The 21,537-nt window shown below is 32.5% G+C and overlaps 1 protein-coding gene across 1 annotated transcript in view; it reads right to left on the bottom strand.

The window, feature by feature from the left end:
- LOC148941182 (uncharacterized) overlaps positions 1 to 28 on the bottom strand; it is a 48,310-nt gene extending 48,282 nt beyond the window's left edge. Inside the window, exon 1 of the mRNA XM_089104681.1 lies at positions 7 to 28. The gene's annotated coding sequence lies outside the window, so the exon portion shown is untranslated. The remainder of the gene's footprint in view (positions 1 to 6) is intronic.
- Positions 29 to 21,537: the final 21,509 nt, after the last annotated feature.

Below are 21,537 nucleotides of genomic sequence, written 5' to 3'. Positions count from 1 at the left end.
AATTACCCTTCTTTTTCTTTTTCAAGTATGTCCCAAGGAGTGTTATGATCTTAAATCCATTTAACCTTTTTCGTATTGTCTGATTATGTCAGAGGCACACTGGGTATGAAGGCCAAAACGTCCCAAATTCTTGTAGATAATTCTACGAGAATTTGGGAAGTTTTGACCCGATTTAGACCGTCGGGTCAAAACTTCCCAAATTCTCGTAGATAATTTTCCCAAATTTCGTTGATCATCAACGCGAATTTGGGAAGTTTTGACCCGATTTAGACCGTCGGGTCAAAACTTCCCAAATTTTCGTTGAAAATTTCAACGAAATTTGGGAAAATTATCTACGAGAATTTGGAAAGTTTTGACCCGATTTAGACCTTCAAAGTATGAAGGTCTAAATCGGGTCAAAACTTCCCAAATTCTCGTATACAATTGTCCCAAATCTCGTTGAAATTTTCTACGAGAATTTGGGAAGTTTTTACCCGACGGTCTAAATCGGGTAAAAACTTCCCAAATTTGCGTTGATAATCAACGAAATTTGGGAAAATTATCTACGAGAATTTGGGAAGTTTTGACCCGATTTAGACCTTCATACTGGGAAACCAAATATAAAAATTAGACTATTATTATTTGATAATAGAATTTATACATCATTGATGAAACCACCTTTATTCAGGCAGTTAAAGACAGCTTTGAACAATTCGGCATCATCGATTGAAGAGAGTTTGCTTTATATTAGTTGGTCAATATTAGGGATTAGTTTAAGGCGCTTGAATACAGCAGATCAAGTTAGCCATTCCTTTTTATGGTTGATAGTTGCCACAGGGCAACCAAACAGAACGTGGTTGATGGTCTCATCGTAGGTTTGTCATAGGCGGCAAAAAGGGCTTGTTACCGTTGGAGTGGTTGTGTTTTGGAAGTGGTAAGTTTGGCAGTTAAGACCAGTAGCATTTGACCGTAATCCGTGGTACATCTTTGAGTCTTTCCAGGATGTAAATGGAGAAAATTTCGATGGGCGTTGGTTTGTAAAATAAATTTTTAGGCGCCAATGTTGAATTGTTACTCTCGTCGTTTCGTTTTCTTCTTCTGATGTCTAGAAACTTCAAAGTTTTCATACTAGATAGCAGCGTTCATTGGCAACCCGATAGTCAATAGCGCAACCGCAAGCGCTTGTTAAAAAAAGAAAAAGAAACAAAAACAGGTAAAAAAGACAGAAAGGGAAAAAAATGCAAAAGAAAAGAAGAGAAATGGGACGTAAAAAGAAAGGACATGTTTCTGTCTTGTTTTTATGCAAAGGAAAACAGGTTAGACAAAACCAGTAGCAGTGTCGATGCTTAATCACAATTAAAAAAACTTATATTTTTCAACTGAAAGTCAGGAGCTACATTAAAAATTAAAACGAACAGAAATTATTACGTATATGAAGAGGGTTTCCCATACCTCAACACCATAACCTTCATGCTAAGGTTTTTAATATTTCTAAAGTGCTTATTATTATGTTAATTAAACGGACCTTGTGTTTCAACAGTCATTTTTAAGGCATTGGCGCATAATTTGAACTTTAGCGCAAGGAGCGAGGTATAGAGGAGGGGGTATTCTCCCTCATATACTTAATAGTTTCGGTTTGTTTTAAGTTTTAATGTTGTTCCTTATTTTTAGTTGCAAAAAGTTGTTTTTTATTTAATTTCCAGTGTTGGGTCGGTACTTAAATACATGTACTTAAGTACAGTTTTAAGTACTAAAATACTTACTTAAAGATGTTTTTTGAAGAGTACTTCAAGTACATACTTAATTACATTTTTCGTGTACTTATCGGTACTTAAGTACCAAATAAATTTTTGGAGAACATTTTTTCTGCTGTGTATCGTAGAACTGTCCAGCGGGCTGAGAAATTTTCAGGCGCTTCTTACTCATAGGAGGTCTCTAGACTCTATGGTAGTACCTACCCGCTTTCTTGATTACTTAGTTCCTTTGTTTTCGTCACTAGTGGCCTCTTAGTCAGTTGGATTGTCTATGATACTATAGTCTGTGTCACTACCACTATTGCTACTCATATGGTCTGGCGAGGATTCGATAATTTCACGTTTAACATCCTAACCATTGCTTGCATCTGTCTACTCTTCAGCTCAGCCTACGGCTGGCTGGTTTTTAATTCTTTTTTTCTCGGGTCTCCCAGCGAAAAAAACGTAAGTTTTCTTTGACTCTTGTCAGTCATAACCTATAAAAGTAAGAGAAGTATAAGACCAAGTAGCCACATCTCGAGGTTTTGAATGCAAGGATACAACTACAGGAAGAAGACAGTTACCGTGAATATTATTTGCTCAATATCTCTTTTGTGCTTTTTTCAGAAATGAATACTTTTCAAACAGTAGGTAGAGCAGACCTAGTATTTTGGAATGTTTAAAAATGGTTTAATTCTGGTCCAGTGTCAGGAAGATATGACACAAATAAGATTCACGGTATCTGTCCTCTTCCTGTAGACTATTTGCAGTGGATTCATGGAGCCATCAAAGCTCCATCAAAGTGAAAATTCGACGTTTTCAAGGAGAATCAATGAAAACACTAAACCTGCATAAATATGAAGGTATTTCACTTTTTAAAATGAGCTTGACCTATAGAACAACCAGATGTCAAAGCCTTTCCTAACTAGGGTAGGACACATGACAGGAACAAGTCATTATACAAGTTGTGAGACAAAAAATTGACAGGTTGTGTGACTGTACTGAAGCTGCATGCTAAAAGTAAATTATACCAAGAGACACTAAAGAACCTCTCTGGTATTTGACTGCTTAATGATGACTCTGAAAAACAACGAGCATTATGTAAACGGTGGCCGGCGTTTACCTCCCCACCCTTCCTCCAGAAAATATCATCCCCACACTGCTGGTTGGTCTCAAATCCTTTTGGACCTTAAAATTAAGACTAGAACTCTCAATTTCTCTTCTAAGGAGAACACTCCGAATTTTCTGCGAACATGAGGTGGAGGTATTGATAAGGAAGAGGGAATCTCCCTCCTATACGAAATAAGTTCTGATCTTTTTGGGGTTTAATGTTACTCTCTACTCTCATAATAACAGCGCAGACCAGATATATTCCCAGAAATCACAAGGTAATAGATATCAATTTAATATTTTTGATGCGTTTTTCAAAGGTTCTTGTTAACCCCCCCCCCCCCCCCAAAGAAAAAGCTGGCAAATTCCCTTTGGTTTTTTTTTTCTGGAAAAGTTTCCCCGGAAGAGAGGATTACCGGCATAATTATAAAAATAAGCAGAACTTATAAGCAGAAGTCCTTTTCAAATGCAAGTACGCTCAGAAGAATGTTTCACTCCAGTTCGTCTGCAAGAAATTTTCTGGGTAGAATTTTCAGCTAGAATGGAATTATCTAGGAAGATTTTTCCCGGCGGGGTTGGAGTATTTTATGTGAAAAGAACTATCCCAGGAGCAATTTTCCGTAGGGGAAAGGAATTTTTCATGGAGGGGGAGCCGGATTTCCCAGTATTATCTAAAAACAATCATAATCAAATTTTTAAAAACAAGTTTTTCAACTAAAAGTAAGGAGCAACCTCAAAACTTAAAACGAATAGAAATTATTACGTATATGAAAGGAATCCCCCCCTCCTCAAGACCTTGCTATAATTAATGAAATAAAAATAAAGCGAATCAAGCCATCATGCAACCTAAGGGCAATAAACAAGTGCGAGCAAGTCCAAGGAAGGATATAGATAGCTGTGTAACCTGTAGTATCACCTTGATGCAATTATTTGTGATAAGCATAGAAGATGGCTGCGTGCAACCTGTCTTAAGCTAGCTGCTCAAAGATACGATCTACCAAATTAAATGAAGTCTACGACAGATTGCCAACGGCTGTGTAGGTAGGGATCTATGTTCCATTTTGCTGACGGCCATAGGAACCACTGAAGCGTATCAAGTTAAATGAACTTTATCAATGTCATTCCCCAGTGGACTCTTTAGGTTGAACGAAACTTATCTAGGTCGTTCTCTATTGAGGTTACATTTTGCATAGACGTATAGGAACCACTGAAGCGAATCGGGATGAATAAACTTTATCATCATGTTGAATGAACTTTATCTAGGTCATCCCCTAGGGCACTCTTTAAGTTGAACGAACCTTATCTAGGTCATTCTCTATTGAGGTTCCATTTTGCTGAGACGTATAGGAACCACTGAAGCGTATCAAGTTGAATGAACTTAATCTAGGTCATCCCCTAGGGCACTCTTTAGGTTGAACGAACCTTATTTAGGTCACACTCTATTGAGGTTCCATTTCACACAGACGTATAGCAACCACTGAAGCGTATCAAGTTGAATGAACTTTATCTAGGTCATCCCCTAGGGCACTCTTGAGGCTGAACGAACTTTATCTAGGTCATTCTCTATTGAGATTCCATTTTGCACCAACGTATAGGAACCAATGAAGCGTATCAAGTAGAATGAACTTTGACTCTTGTCAGTCATAACCTATAAAAGTAAGAGAAGTATAAGACCAAGTAGCCACATCTCGAGGTTTTGAATGCAAGGATACAACTACAGGAGGAAGACAGTTACCGTGAATATTATTTGCTGAATATCTCTTTTGTGCTTTTTTCAGAAATGAATAATTTTCAAACAGTAGGTAGAGCAGACCTAGTATTTTGGAATGTTTAAAAATGGTTTAATTCTGGTCCAGTGTCAGGAAGATATGACACAAATAAGATTCACGGTATCTGTCCTCTTCCTGTAGACTATTTGCAGTGGATTCATGGAGCCATCAAAGCTCCATCAAAGTGAACATTCGACGTTTTCAAGGAGAATCAATGAAAACATTAAACCTGCATAAATATGAAGGTATTTCGCTTTTTAAAATGAGCTTGACCTATAGAACATTCAGATGTTAAAGCCTTTCCTAACTAGGGTAGGACACATGACAGGAACAAGTCATTATACAAGTTGTGAGACAAAAAATTGACAGGTTGTGTGACTGTACTGAAGCTGCATGCTAAAAGTAAATTATACCAAGAGACACTAAAGAACCTCTCTGGTATTTGACTGCTTAATGATGACTCTGAAAAACAACGAGCATTATGTAAACGGTGGCCGGCGTTTACCTCCCCACCCTTCCTCAAGAAAATATCATCCCCACACTGCTGGTTGGTCTCAAATCCGTTTGGACCTTAAAATTAAGACTAAAACTCTCAATTTCTCTTCTAAGGAGAACACTCCGAATTTTCTGCGAACATGAGGTGGAGGTATTGATAAGGAAGAAGGAATCTCCCTCCTATACGAAATAAGTTCTGATCTTTTTGGGGTTTAATGTTACTCTCTACTCTCATAATAACAGCGCAGACCAGATATATTCCCAGAAATCACAAGGTAATAGATATCAATTTAATATTTTTGATGCGTTTTTCAAAGGTTCTTGTTAACCCCCCCCCCCCAAAAGAAAAAGCTGGCAAATTCCCTTTGGGTTTTTTTTCTGGAAAAGTTTCCCCGGAAGAGAGGATTACCGGCATAATTATAAAAATAAGCAGAACTTATAAGCAGAAGTCTTTTTCAAATGCAAGTACGCTCAGAAGAATGTTTCACTCCAGTTCGTCTGCAAGAAATTTTCTGGGTAGAATTTTCAGCTAGAATGGAATTATCTAGGAAGATTTTTACCGGCGGGGGTGGAGTATTTTGTGTGAAAAGAACTATCCCAGGAACAATTTTCCGTAGGGGAAAGGAATTTTTCATGGAGGGGGAGCCGGATTTCCCAGTATTATCTAAAAACAATCATAATCAAATTTTTAAAAACAAGTTTTTCAACTAAAAGTAAGGAGCAACCTCAAAACTTAAAACGAATAGAAATTATTACGTATATGAAAGGAATCCCCCCCTCCTCAAGACCTTGCTATAATTAATGAAATAAAAATAAAGCGAATCAAGCCATCATGCAACCTAAGGGCAATAAACAAGTGCGAGCAAGTCCAAGGAAGGATATAGATAGCTGTGTAACCTGTATTATCACCTTGATGCAATTATTTGTGATAAGCATGGAAGATGGCTGCGTGCAACCTGTCTTAAGCTAGCTGCTCAAGGATACGATCTACCAAATTAAATGAAGTCTACGACAGATTGCCAACGGTTGTGTAGGTAGGGATCTATGTTCCATTTTGCTGACGGCCATAGGAACCACTGAAGAGTATCAAGTTGAATGAACTTTATCAATGTCATCTCCTAGGGCACTCTTGAGGTTGAACTAACTTTATCAAGGTCATTCTCTATTGAGGTTCCATTTTGCACAGACGTATAGGAACCACTGAAGCGTATCAAGTTGAACGAACTTTATCATCAGGTTGAATGAACTTTATCTAGGTCATCCCCTAGGGCACTCTTTAAGTTGAACGAACCTTATCTAGGTCATTCTCTATTGAGGTTCCATTTTGCTGAGACGTATAGGAACCACCGAAGCGTATCAGGGTGAATGAACTTAATCTAGGTCATTCTCTATTGAGGTTCCATTTCTCACAGACGTATAGGAACCACTGAAGCGTATCAAGTTAAATGAACTTTATCTAGGTCATCCCCCAGTGCACTCTTGAGGTTGAACGAACTTTATCTAGGTCATTCTCTATTGAGGTTCCATTTTGCACAGACGTATAGGAACCACTGAAGCGTATCAAGTTGAATGAACTTTATCATCAGGTTGAATGAACTTAATCTAGGTCATTCCTTAGGGCACTCTTTAGGTTGAACGAACCTTATTTAGGTCACTCTCTATTGAGGTTCCATTTTCAACAGACGTATAGGAACCACTGAAACGTATCAAGTTGAATGAACTTTATCTAGGTCATTCCCTAGGGCACTCTTTATGTTGAACGAACCTTATTTAGGTCACTCTCTATTGAGGTTCCATTTTGCACAGACGTATAGGAACCACTGAAGCGTATCAAGTTGAATGAACTTTATCTAGGTCATCCCTTAGGGCACTCTTGAGTTTGAATGAACTTTATCAAGGTCATTCTCTACTAAACTTCTATAGCAGCACTAAGAACCACTGAATTGTATAAGGTTGAATGAACTTTATCTAGGTCATCTCCTAGGGCCCTCTACACCTTTCAAAGAGAGTGAATATCCCCTCGTAATGGCCTACAGCTCTACACCTTTCAAAGAGAGTGAGTACCCACTCGCAATGTCGTATGGATTTACCTAGTTTATGTTCCTTACCATGCTACTTGCTTGGATTATGGTCCTTGGCACCTTTCCAAGCAAAGTGATTAAACACTTTATATTTGGAACTAGGGACGAGATTGTGTAATGCAACCAGACTGGTTTAGACGATATACAAGAATCTGGGTGTAGTAAACAACTAATGTTTTTGAAAAGGGTAATTACTTGTAGCTTCAATAGCCAAATTAAACTTCCGTTGGTTAAGAATGCGTCACGGGTAATTAAAGAATGAGGAATGGAGTGTATCAACAATACAAAGAATATGCTCAGATACGTAATAGATTTGACGCCTACAAGAGACATTGGTACAAAGTATTCAATTGCTTAATTGGCTTTATATCATTTTGCGTAAAAGCTAACTCTATTTGCGAAAAGGAGTATAGCATTTGCGAATTGGACCGTAGGAACGATATTAATTGTTGATTGAATAATAGGGATGTGAATGATCCTAATTAGTGATCGGATCATATGAAGGTGGAGAAAAAAGGGTTAAACTGATTAGCAGTTAAGGTAACCCCGAGGGGGTTGTTAACTCATAGTTTGTTTATTATAAATTTGGAATACCATCAATTTATGGGAATGGTTAACAATGATAAAACGGTCTTGTGAGTTGACTTACCTTTACTTCACCGATGTGTTATGTATAATACACAAGTACCGTTTGAACAGTGTTGTCAATATAAAATATGGTCTAACGTTATAGTATACTAAAAAGTTGACACTAAGAGAGATGTAGATGGCGAGAAAAGAATTTTAATAATGAGATTCAGAACAACCCTTAGAAATCCATGCAAATCAAGTAGTGAGGTGTATATGAGTTTGAACCGTCAAGGATCATAAGCACCAATGACCCTAATCACCATGCCCCCCTCCTCCCAACGCTTTGGGCCCCTCCCCCACCAACGTTTTGGGCCCCCTCCCCCCAACGTTTTGGCCCCCCGCATTTTTTTTATACTTTTTTTTGAAGTTTTTTTCAACTTTTTTTTTATTATTTTTTTGTCACTGTTACATTCTGAAGATGTTTCAAAGTTCATTTTTGATTTTTTTTTCGTTGAAATGTAAGGGTTGGAATATTTCAGTAGTGTTTTGTCGTGGTTTACCTTTTCACTGTTACATTCTCTTGATGCTTCAAAGTTCATTTTGAATCTTTTCCGTTGAAATGCAAGAGTTGGATTATTTCAGTAATGTTTTGTTATGGTTTACCTTGTAACGCTTTGGGCCCCTCCCCCCATTGTATTGGGCCCCCTCCTTCCAACGTTTTGCCCCCCCCCCCTCCCTCCATTTTTTATACTTTTTTTTTGAATTTTTTTTCAACTTTTTTTAATGATTTTTTTTTGTCACTGTTACATTCTAAAGATGTTTCAAAGTTCATTTTGGATTTTTTTTTGTTGAAATGTAAGAGTGGGAATATTTCAGTAGTGTTTGTCGTGGTTTACCTTGTCACTGTTATATTCTGAAGATGTTTCAAAGTTCATTTTGGATTTTTTTTTCGTTGAACTGTAAGAGTTCGAATATTTCATAGTGTTTCGTCGTGGTTTATCTTGTCACTGCTACATTCTCTGGATGTTTCAAAGTTCATTTTTGATTTTTTTCGTTGAAATGCAAGAGCTGGAATATTTCAGTAGTGTTTTATCGTGGTTTACCATTTCTTTCGATGAAATGAAAGAGTTGGAATATTTTAATAGTGTTTTGTCATGGTTTACCTTGTCACACTTACATTCTCTTAATTTTTCAAAGTCCATTTTAGATTTCTTTCGTTGAACTGTAAGAGTTGGAATATTTAAGTACTGTTTTCTCGTGGTTTACCTTATCACTGTTACATTCTCTTGATGTTTCAAAGTTCATTTTAGATTTTTTTTCCCTTGAAATGTAAGAGTTGGAATATTTCAATAGTGTTTGGGCCTGGTTTACCTTGTCACTGTTTTATTCTCTTGATGTCTCAAAGTTCATTTTGGATCCTTTTTGTTGAAAAGCAAGAGTTGGAGTATTTCAGTAGTGTTTTGTCGTGGTTTACCTTGTCACTGTTACATTCTCTTGATTTTTCAAATTTCATTTTTGATTTCAATCGTCGAAATATAAGAGTTGGAATATTTCAGTACTGTTTTCTCGTGGCTTACCTTCTTACTGTTACATTCTCTTGATGTTTCAAAGTTCATTTTGGATTTTTTTTCGTTGAAATGCAAGAGTTGGATTATTTAAGTAGTGTTTTGTCGTGGTTTACCTTCTCACTGTTGCACTCATTGGATGTTTCAAAGTTCATTTAGGATTTTTTTTTGTTGAAATGTGAGAGTCGGAATATTTCAGTAGTGTTTTGTTGTGGTTTACCTTGTCACTGTTACATTCTCTTGATGTTTCAAAGTTCATTTTGGATTTTTTTCGTTGAAATGTAAGAGTTGGAATATTTCAGTACTGTTTTTCTTGTGGTTTACCTTGTCACTGTTTCATTCTCTTGATACTTCAAAGTTCATTTTAGATTTTTTTTTTGAAATGTAAGAGTTGGAATATTTTAGTAGTGTTTTGTCGTGGTTTAACTTGTTGCTGTTATATTCTCTTGATGTTTCAAAGTTCATTTTGGATCTTTTTCTTTGAAATGCAAGAGTTGGATTATTTCAGTAGTGTTTCGTCGTGGTTTATCTTGTCACTGCTACATTCTCTGGATGTTTCAAAGTTTATTTTAGATTTTTTTTTGTTGAAATGTAAGAGTTGGAATATTTCAGTAGTGTTTGTCGTGGTTTACCTTGTCACTGTTATATTCTGAAGATGTTTAAAAGTTCATTTTGGATTTTTTTTTCGTTGAACTGTAAGAATTCGAATATTTCATAGTGTTTTGTCGTGGTTTACCTTGTCACTGTTACATTCTCTGGATGTTTCAAAGTTTATTTTAGATTTTTTTTTGTTGAAATGTAAGAGTTGGAATATTTCAGTAGTGTTTGTCGTGGTTTACCTTGTCACTGTTATATTCTGAAGATGTTTAAAAGTTCATTTTGGATTTTTTTCGTTGAAATGCAAGAGCTGAAATATTTCAGTAGTGTTTTCTCGTGGTTTACCTTGTCACTGTTACATTCTCTTGATTTTTCAAAGTTCATTTTGGATTTTTTTCGTTGAAATGTAAGAGTTGGAATATTTCAGTAGTGTTTGTCGTGGTTTACCTTGTCACTGTTACATACTGAAGATGTTTCAAAGTTCATTTTGGATTTTTTTCGTTGAACTGTAAGAGTTGGAATATTTCAGTACTGTTTTCTCGTGGTTTACCTTATCACTGTTACATTCTCTTGATGTTTCAAAGTTCATTTTTGATTTTTTTCCCTTGAAATGTAAGAGTTGGAATATTTCAATAGTGTTTGGGCCTGGTTTACCTTGTCACTGATTTATTCTCTTGATGTCTCAAAGTTCATTTTGGATCCTTTTTGTTGACATGCAAGAGTTGGAGTATTTCAGTAGTGTTTTGTCGTGGTTTACCTTGTCACTGTTACATTCTCTTGATTTTTCAAATTTCATTTTTGATTTCATTCGTCGAAATATAAGAGTTGGCATATTTCAGTACTGTTTTCTCGTGGCTTACCTTGTTACTGTTACATTCTCTTGATGTTTCAAATTTCATTTTGGATTTTTTTTAGTTGAAATGCAAGAGTTGGATTATTTCAGTAGTGTTTTGTCGTGGTTTACCATCTCACTGTTGCACTCATTGGATGTTTCAAAGTTCATTTTCGATTTTTTTTTGAAATGTAAGAGTTGGAATATTTCAGTAGTGTTTTGTCGTGGTTTACTTTGTCACTGTTACATTCTGAAGATGTTTCTGAAGATGCTACATTCTGAAATGTAAGAATTGGATTATTTCAGTAGTGTTTGTGTTATGGTTTACCTTGTCACTGTTACATTCTCTTGATGTTTCGAAGTTCATTTTAGATTTTTTTTGTTGAAATGTAAGAGTTGGAATATTTCAGTAGTGTTTTGTCGTGGTTTACCTTTTTAATGTTACATTCTCTTGATGTTTCTAAGTTCATATTGGATCTTTTTCGTTGAAATTTAAAATTGGAATATTTCAGTAGTGTTTTTTCGTTGTTTACATTGTCACTGTTACATTCTCTTGATGATTCAAAGTTAATTTATATTTTTTTTTGTTGAAATGCAAAAGTTGGAATATTTCAGTAGAGTTTTGTCGTGGTTTACCTAGTCACTGCTACATTCTTTTGATGTTTCAAAGTTCATACTGGATCTTTGTCGTTGAAATTTAAAATTGGAATATTTCAGTAGTGTTTTGTCGTGGTTTACATTGTCAGTGTTACATTCTCTTGATGATTCAAAGTTAATTTTAGATTTTTTTTTGTTGAAATGCAAAAGTTGGAATATTTCAGTAGCGTTTTGTCGTGGTTTACCTTGTCACTGTTACATTCTGAAGATGTTTCAAAGTTCATTTTAAATTTTTTTCCCTTGAAATGTAAGAGTTGGAATATTTCAGTAGCGTTTTGTCGTGGTTTACCTTGTCACTGTTACATTCTCTTGATGTGTCAAAGTTCATTTTGGATTTTTTTCGTCGAAATGTAAGAGTTGGATTATTTCAGTTGTGTTTTGTCGTGGTTTACTTTGTCACTGTTACATTCTGAAGATGTTTCAAAGTTCATTTTAAATTTTTTTCCCTTGAAATGTAAGAGTTGGAATATTTCAGTAGCGTTTTGTCGTGGTTTACCTTGTCATTGTTAAATTCTCTTTATGTTTCAAAGTTCATTTTGGATTTTTTTTTCCGTTGATCTTTAAGAGATGGAATATTTCAGTATTGTTCTCTCGTGGTTTACCTTGTCACTGTTACATTCTCTTAATGCTTGTGTTTTGTGGTGGTTTACCTTTTCACTGTTACATTCTCTTGATGTTTCAAAGTTCATTTTGGATTTCTTTCGTTGAAATGTAAAAGTTGGAATATTTCAGTAGTATTTCGTCGTGGTTTACCTTTGTCACTGTTACATTGTCTTGATGTTTCAAAGTTCATTTTAGATTTTTTTCGTTGAAATGTAAGAGTTGGAATATTTCAGTAGTGTTTTGTCGTGGTTTACCTTGTCACTGTTATATTTTCTTGATGTTTCAAAGTTCATTTTGTTTTTTTTGTTGAAATGTAAGAATTGGATTATTTCAGTTGTGTTTTGTCATGGTTTACCATGTCACTGTTACATTCTCTTGATTTTTTCAAAGTTCATCTTGGATTTCATTCGTTGAAATGCAAGAGTTTGAATATTTCAGTAGTGTTTTGTCGTGGTTTACCTTGTCACTGTTATATTCTAAAGATGTTTAATAGTTCATTTTAGAGTTTTTTTTCCTTGAAATGTAAGAGTTGGAATATTTCAGTAGTGTTTGTCGTGGTTTACCTTGTCACTGTTACATTCTGAAGATGTTTCAAAGTTCATTTTGGATTTTTTTTCGTTGAAATGTAAGAGTTGGAATATTTCAGTACTTTTTTCTCGTGGTTTAGCTTGTCACTGTTACATTCTTTTGATGCTTCAAAGTTCATTTAATATTTTTTTTTCGTTGAAATTTAAGAGTTAGAACCTGTCAGTAGTGTTTTCAGTAGTGTTAATATTCCAACTCTTACATTTCAACGAAAGAAATCCAAAATGAACTTTGAAAAATCAAGAGAATGTAACAGTGACAAGGTAAACTACAACAAAACCCTATTGAATTCTTCCAACTCTTACATTTCAAGGAAAAAAAAATCTAAAATGAACTTTGAAACATCTTCAGAATGTAACAGTGACAAGGTAAACCATGACAAAACGCTACTGAAATAATCTAACTCTTGCATTTCAATAAAAAAAATCCAAAATGAACTTTGAAAAAATCAAGAGAATGTAACAGTGAAATGGTAAACCATGACAAAACACAACTGAAATAATCCAACTCTTACATTTCAACGAAAAAAAATCCAAAATGAACTTTGAGACGTCAAGAGAATGTAACAGTGACAAGGTAAACCACGACGAAACACTACTGAAATATTCCAACTCTTACATTTCAACGAAAGAAATCCAAAATGAACTTAATATTCCAATATTCCAACCAATATTCCAATATTCCTGAAATATTCCAACTCTTACATTTCAAGGAAAAAAAAATCTAAAATGAACTTTGAAGCATTAAGAGAATGTAACAGTGACAAGGTAAACCACGAGAGAACAATACTGAAATATTCCATCTCTTAAAGATCAACGGAAAAAAAAATCCAAAATGAACTTTGAAACATAAAGAGAATGTAACATTGACAAGGTAAACCACGACAAAACACTACTGAAATATTCCAACTCTTAAATTTCAACGAAAAAATTAAAAATTTAAAATGAACTTTGAAATATCAAGAGAATGTAACAGTGACAAGGTAGACCATGACGAAACACTACTGAAATATTCCAACTCTTACATTTCAACGAAAGAAATCCAAAATAAACTTTGAAAAATCAAGAGAATGTAACATTGACAAGGTAAACCACGACAAAACGCTACTGAAATATTCCAACTCTTACATTTCAAGGGAAAAAAATCTAAAATGAACTTTGAAAGATCTTCAGAATGTAACAGTGACAAAGTAAACCACGACAAAACACTACTGAAATATTCCAAATCTTGCATTTCAACGAAAGAAATCCAAGATAAACTTTGAAAAAATCAAGAGAATGTAACAGTGACATGGTAAACCATGACAAAACACAACTGAAATAATCCAACTCTTACATTTCAAGGAACAAAAAAAAATCTAAAATGAACTTTGAAGAATTAAGAGAATGTAACAGTGACAAGATAAACCACGAGAAAACAGTACTGAAATATTCCAACTCTTACAGTTCAACGAAAAAAAAAATCAAAAATGAACTTTGAAACATCTTCAGAATGTAACAGTGACATGGTAAACCACGACAAAACACTACTGAAATAATCCAACTCTTACATTTCAACGAAAAAAATCCAAAATGAACTTTGAAACATCAAGAAAATGTAACAGTGACAAGGTTAACCACGACAAAACACTACTGAAATATTCCAACTCTTGCATTTCAACAAAATAAATCCAAAATGAACTTGGAAAAATCAAGAGAATGTAACAGTGAAATGGTAAACCGCGACAAAACACTACTGAAATAATCCAACTCTTACATTTCAACGAAAAAAAAATCTAAAATGAACTTTGAAACATAAAGAGAATGTAACAGAGACAAGGTAAACCACGATAAAACACTACTGAAATATTCCAACTCTTACATTTCAAAAACAAAATCTAAAATGAACTTTGAAACATCCAGAGAATGTAATAGTGAGAAGGTAAACCATGACAATACACTAGTGAAATATTCCAACTCTTGCATTACAACGAAAGAAATCAAAATGAACTTTGAAACATCAAGAGAATGTAACAGTGACAAGCCAAACCACGACAAAACACTACTGAAATATTTCAACTCTTACATTTTAAGGAAAAAAAATTAAAATGAACTTTGAATCATTAAGAGAATGTAACAGTGACAAGGTAAACCACGAGAGAACATTACTGAAATATTCCATCTCTTACAGTTAAACGAAAAAAAAAATCCAAAATGAACTTTGAAACATCAAGAGAATGTAACAGTGACAAGGTAAAATCACGACAAAACACTACTGAAATATTCCAACTCTTACATTTCAACGAAAAAATTTAACTCTTACAACTCTTACATTTCAACGAAAAAATTTAAAATCTAAAATGAACTTTGAAATATCAAGAGAATGTAACAGTGACATGGTAAACCATGACGAAACACTACTGAAATATTCCAACTCTTACATTTCAACGAAAGAAATCCAAAATGAACTTTGCAAAATCAAGCGAATGTAACATTGACAAGATAAACCACGACAAAACGCTACTGAAACATTCCAACTCTTATATTTCAAGGGAAAAAATCTAAAATGAACTTTGAAACATCTTCAGAATGTAACAGTGACAAGGTAAACCACGAAAAAACACTACTGAAATATTCCAACTCTTGCATTTCAACTAAAGAAATCCAAGGTGAACTTTGAAAAAATCAGGAAAATGTAACAGTGACATGGTAAACGATGACAAAACACAACTGAAATAATCCAACTCTTACATTTCAAGGAACAAAAAAAATCTAAGATAAACTTTGAAGCATTAAGAGAATGTAACAGTGACAAGGTAAACCACGACAAGAAAATACTGAAATATTCCAACTCTTACATTTCAACGAAATAAATCCAAAATGAACTTTGAAAACTTAAGAGAATGTAACAGTGACAAGGTAAACCACGACAATATACTACTGAAATAATCCAACTCTTGCATTTCAACGAAAAAAATCCTAAATGAACTTTGAAACATCTTCCGAATATAACAGTGACAAGGTAAACCAAAACAAAACACAACTGAAATATTCCAACTCTTACATTTCAACGAAAAAAAAAATCCAAAATGAACTTTGAAACATCAAGAGACTGTAACAGTGACAAGGTAAACCACGAAAAAACACTACTGAAATATTCCAACTCTCGCATTTCAAAAAAAAAAAATCTAAAATGAACTTTGAAACATCAAGAGAATGTAACAGTAACAAGGTAAACCACGACAAAACAATACTTAAATATTCCAACTCTTGCATTTCAACAAAAAAAAAAAATCTAAAATGAACTTTGAAACATCAAGAAAATGTAACAGTGACAATTTAAACCACGACAAAACACTACTGAAATATTCCAACTCTTATATTTGAACAAAAAAAAAATCTAAAATGAACTTTGAAGCATCAAGAGAATGTAACAGTGACAAGGTAAACCACCAGAAAAACAGTACTGAAATATTCCAACTCTTTGATTTCAACGAAAAAAATCCAAAATGAACTTTGAAACATCTTCAGAATGTAACAGTGACAAGGTAAACCACGACACAACACTATAAACATATTCCAACTCTTACATTTAAACGAAAAAAAAAATCCAAAATGAACTTTGAAAAATCAAGAGAATGTAACAGTGACAAGTTTCATGGTAAACCACGACAAAACACTACTGAAATATTCCAACTCTTACATTTTATGGAAAAAAAAATCTAAAATGAACTTTGAAACATCTTCAGAATTTAACAGTGACAAGGTCAACCACGACAAAACTACTGAAATATTCCAACTCTTGCATTTCAACAAAATAAATCCAAAATGAACTTGGAAAAATCAAGAGAATGTAACAGTGAAATGGAAAACCGCGACAAAACACTACTGAAATAATCCAACTCTTACATTTCAAGGAAAAAAAAAATCCAAAATGAACTTTGAAACATAAAGAGAATGTAACAGGGACAAGGTAAACCACGAGAGAACATTACTGAAATATTCCATCTCTTACAAATCAACGAAAAAAATTTCCAAAATGAACTTTGAAACATCAAGAGAATGTAACAGTGACAAGGTAAAATCACGACAAAACACTACTGAAATGTTCCAACTCTTACATTTCAACGAAAAAATTAAAAATATAAAATGAACTTTGAAATATCAAGAGAATTTAACAGTAACAAGGTAAACCATGACGAAACACTACTGAAATATTCCAACTCTTACATTTCAACGAAATAAATCCAAAATGAATTTGAAAAATCAAGAGAATGTAACATTGACAAGGTAGACAAAGACAAAACGCTACTGAAATATTCCAACTCTTACATTTCAAGGGAAAAATTATAAAATGAACTTTGAAACATCTTCAGGATGTAACAGTGAAAAGGTAAACCACGAAAAAACACTACTGAAATATTTCAACTCTTGCATTTCAACTAAAGAAATCCAAGATGAACTTTGAAAAAATCAAGAGAATGTAACATTGACATGGTAAACGATGACAAAACACAAGTGAAATAATCCAACTCTTACATTTCAAGGAACAAAAACAAAAATCTAAAATGAACTTTGAAGCATTAAGAGAATGTAACAGTGACAAGGTAAACCACGACAAAACACTACTGAAATATTCCAACTCTTACATTTCAACGAAAGAAATCCAAAATTAACTTTGAAAACTCAAGAGAATGTAACAGTGACAAGGTAAACCACGACAATACACTACTGAAATAATCCATCTCTTGCATTTCATCGAAAAAAAAATCCGAAATGAACTTTGAAACATCTTCCGAATATAACAGTGACAAGGTAAACCACGACAAAACACTACTGAATTATTACAACTTTTACATTTAAACTAAAAAAAAAATCCAAAATGAACTTTGAAAAATGAAGAAAATGTAACACTGACAAGGTGAACAACGACAAAACACTACTGAAATATTCCAACTCTTGCATTTCAAAAAAAAAAAAATCTAAAATGAACTTTGAAGCATCAAGAGAATGTAACAGTGACAAGGTAAACCACAAGAAAATCATAATAATTTTTTTGCGCGCTTGAGACAAAGAAATTAACAAACAGAAAAGGTTTTTCAGCTAAAGCAGGGAACAAGTTTAAAACTTTTCCAACAACACACACAGGACATGAGACGAAACCTAGCAAATGAAGCAAGAAACAACAGACTTTCACACAAGTAAAATCATGAACCATCATAAGTAAAAATACCAAATCATAAGTTAAGAGTTTTAGTTTAGATTTTATAATTTTAGTTTATAGTTTAGTCTAGAGTTTTAGTTAGAGTTATAGTTTTAGTTTAGTTTTAGTTAAGAGTTTTAGTTTAGAGTATAGAGTTTTAGTTTCGAGTCTTAGCTTAGAGTCTTAGTTTCGAGTCTTAGCTTAGAGTTTTAGTTAGAGTTATAGTTCTGTTTAGTTTTCGTTAAGAGTTTTAGTTTAGAGTTTTAGTTAGAGTTATAGTTTAGTTTAGTTTTATTTTAGAGTTTTAGATATGTGTTTTAACCTAAATTTTTAGTTTAAAGTTTTATTTTAGTTAAGATTTTTAGAGTTCAGAGTTTTAGCTTAGAATCTTAGCTTAGAGTTTTAGTTAGAGTTATAGTTTAGTTTTAGTTAAGAGTTTTAGTTTAGAATTTTAGTTTTGTTTTAGTTAAGAGTTTAGTGTTTTACTTTAGAGTTTTAGCTTAGATTTTTAGTTAGAGTTACTAGTTTAGAGCATTAGTTTAGAGTTTTAGTTTAGAGTTTTAACCTAAAGTTTTAGTTTAAAGTTGTAGTTTAGATATAATTAAAAGTCTTACAGTTTTAGTTTAGAGTCATTGCTTAGAGTTTTTTTTAAAGTTATAGTTTAGTCTAGTTTTAGTAAGGAGGTTTAGTTTAGAGCTGTAATTTAGTTTTAGTTTAGAGTTTTAGTTTAGAGTTATAGTTAGAGTTATAGTTTTAGTTTAGTTTTGGTTAAGAGTCTTAGTTTAGAGTATAGAGTTTTAGTTTCGAGTCTTAGCTTAGAGTTTTAGTTAGAGTTATAGTTTAATTTAGTTTTAGTTAAGAGATTTAGTATAGATTCTTAGCTTAGAGTTTTAGTTAGAGCTATAGTTTAGAGTATTAATTTAGAGTTTTAATTTAGAGTTTTAACCTCTAGTTTTAGTTTAAAGTTGTAGTTTAGTTATAGTTAAGAGTTTAGAGTTTTAGCTTAGAGTCTTAGCTTAGAGTTTTAGTTTGAGTTATAGTTTACTTTAGTTATATTATTAGTTTTAGTTTAGAGTTGTAGTTCGGTTATAGTTAAGAGTTCTAGAGTCGAAAGTTTTAGCTTTGAGTCTTAGATTAGAGTTTCAGTTAGAGTTGTAGTTTAGTTTTAGCTAAGAGTTTTAGTTTAGATTTGCTGTTTAGTTTTGGAAACGATTTATGTTTTTTATTTTTAGCTTAGTATTAGCGTACCAGTTTTAGTTAGAGCGATATTTAAGTTTATTTTTAGTTTAGAGTCTAGAGTTTTAAGATAGAGTCTCAGCTCTTAGAGTTTTGTATTTTAGAGTCTAGAGTTTTAAGTTAGAGTGTCAGCTCTTAGAGTTTTAGTTAGAGTTATATTTTATTTTAGTTTCAGTTAAGAGTTTTTTTGGACTTGTAGTTTAGTTTTAGTTAAGAGTTTTAGTTTAGAGTTTTAGCATAGAGTCTTAGCTTAGAGTTTTTAGTTACACTTATAGTTTAGTTTAGTTTTAGTTAAGAGTTTTAGTTTAGAGTTCTAGTTTAGTTTTAGTTAAGAGTTTTAGTTTAGAGGTGCAGTTTAGTTTTAGATAAGAGTTTTAGTTTATAGTTTAGAATTTTAGCTTAGAGTCTTATCTTATAGTTTAGTTTTAGTTATAGTTTAGTTTAGTTTTAGTTAAGAATTTTAGTTTTGAGTTGTAGTTTAGTTTTAGTTAAGAGTTTTAGTTTAGAGTTTAGAGTTTTAGTTTAAATATTTAGCTTAGAGTTTTAGTTAGAGCTATAGTTTAGTTAATTTTAGTTTAGAGTTGTAGTTTAGTTTTAGTTAAGAGTTTTAGTTTAGAGTTTAGAGTTTTAGTTTAGAATCTTAGCTTAGATTTTTAGTTAGAGTTATAGTTAAGCTTAGTTTCAGTTAAGAGTTTTAGCTTAGAGTTGTAGTTTAGTTTTAGTTAAGAGCTGTAGTTTAATTTTAGTTTAGAGTTGTAGTTTAGAGTTATAATTAGAGTTAGAGTTTTAGTTTAGTTTTAGTTAAGAGTTTTTGTTTAGAGTATAGAGTTTTAGTTTAGAGCTTAGAGTTGTAGTTTAGAGTCTTAGCTTAGAGTTTTAGTTAGAGTTATAGTTTGGTTTAGTTTTAGTTAAGAGTTTTAGTTTAGAGTTTTAGTTAGAGCTATAGTTTAGTTTAGTTTTAGTTTAGAGTTTTAGTTTAGAGTTGTTGTTTAGTTTTAGATAAGAGTTTTAGTTTAGAGTATTAGCTTAGAATCATAGTTTAGAGTTTTAAATAGAGTTATAGTTTAGTTTAGTTTTAGTTAAGAGTCTAGAGTTTTAAGTTAGAGTCTCAGCTCTTAGAGTTTTAGTTAGAGTTATATTTTATTTTAGTTAAGAGTATTAGTTTAGACTTGTAGTTAAGTTTAAGGTTAAGAGTTTTAGTTTAGAGTTTTAGCCTAGAGCCTAGAGCCTAGCTTAGAGTTTTTAGTTACACTTATAGATTAGTTTAGTTTTAGTTAAGAGTTTTATTTTAGAGTTGTAGTTTAGTTTTAGTTAAGAGTTTTAGTTTAGAGTTTTTAGTTTTAGCTTAGAGTCTTATCTTAGAGCTGTAGTTTAGTTTTAGTTAAGAGTTTTAGTTTAGAGTTTAGAGTTTTAGCTTAGAGTCATCTTAGAGTTTTAGTTAGAGTTTATAGTTTATTTTAGTTTTAGTCAAGAGTTGTAGTTTAGTTTTAGTTAAGAGTTTTAGTTTAGAGTCAGAGTTTTAGTTTAGAGTCTTAGCTTAGAGTTTCAGTTAGAGCTATAATTTAGTTTAGTTTTAGTCAAGAGTTTAGAGTTTAGAGTTTAAGTTTGGAGTCTTAATCTAGAATTTTAGTTAGAGTTATAGTTTAGTTTAGTTTTAGTTTAGAGTCCTAGCTTAGAGTTTTAGTTAGGGTTATAGTTTAGTTTAGTTTCATTTAAGAGTTTAAGTTTAGACTTGTAGTTTAATTTTAATTAAGAGTTTTAGTTTAGAGTTTTAGCTTAGAGTCTTAGGCTAGAGTTTTAAGTTGGTCTTATGGTTTAGTTTAGTTAAGAGTATTAGTTTAGAGTTGTAGTTTAGTTTTTGTTAAGAGTTTTAGCTTAGAGTTTAGAATATAAGCTTAGAGTCATAGCTTAGAGTTTTAGTTAGAGATATAGTTGAGTTTAGTTTCAGTTTTAGTTTAGAGTTGTAGTTTAATTTTAGTTAAGAGTTTTAGTTTAGAGTCTTAGCTTAGAGTTTTAGTTAGAGTTAAAGTATGGTTTAGTTATAGTTCAGTTTAGAGTCGTAGTTTAGTTTTAGTTAAGAGTTTTAGTTTAGAGTTTCAGTTTGGAGTCTTATCTTAGAGTTTTAGTTTAGAGTCTTAGCTTAGAGTTTTAGTTAGAGTTATAGTTTGGTTTCGTTTTAGTTAAGAGTTTTAGTTTAGAGTTTTAGTTTAGAGTCTTAGCTCAGAGTTTTAGTTATAGTTATAGTTTAGTTAAGAGTTTTAGTTTAGAGTTTAGAGTTTTAGTTAGAGTTATAGTTTAGTTTAGTTTTAGTTTAGTTTAGAGTTGTAGTTTAGTTTTAGTTAAGAGTTTTAGTTTAGAGTCTTAGCTTAGAGTTTTAGTTAGAGTTATAGTTTAACTTAGTTATAGTTTATTTTAGAGTTGTAGTTTAGTTTTAGTTTAGAAATTTAGTTTAGAGTTTTAGTTTAGAGTCTTAGCTTAGAGTTTTAGTTTAGAGTCTTAGCTTAGAGTTTTAGTTAGAGTTATATTTTAGTTTAGTTTAGTTTT

The sequence above is a fragment of the Artemia sp. Qi Xiang Cuo genome, chromosome 18 (assembly GCF_049724085.1).
Source record: "Artemia sp. Qi Xiang Cuo chromosome 18, ASM4972408v1, whole genome shotgun sequence".
Lineage (NCBI taxonomy): Eukaryota > Metazoa > Arthropoda > Branchiopoda > Anostraca > Artemiidae > Artemia > Artemia sp. Qi Xiang Cuo.
Note: the sequence above shows the minus strand (reverse complement) of the source record. Positions and strands in the feature narration are given on the sequence as shown.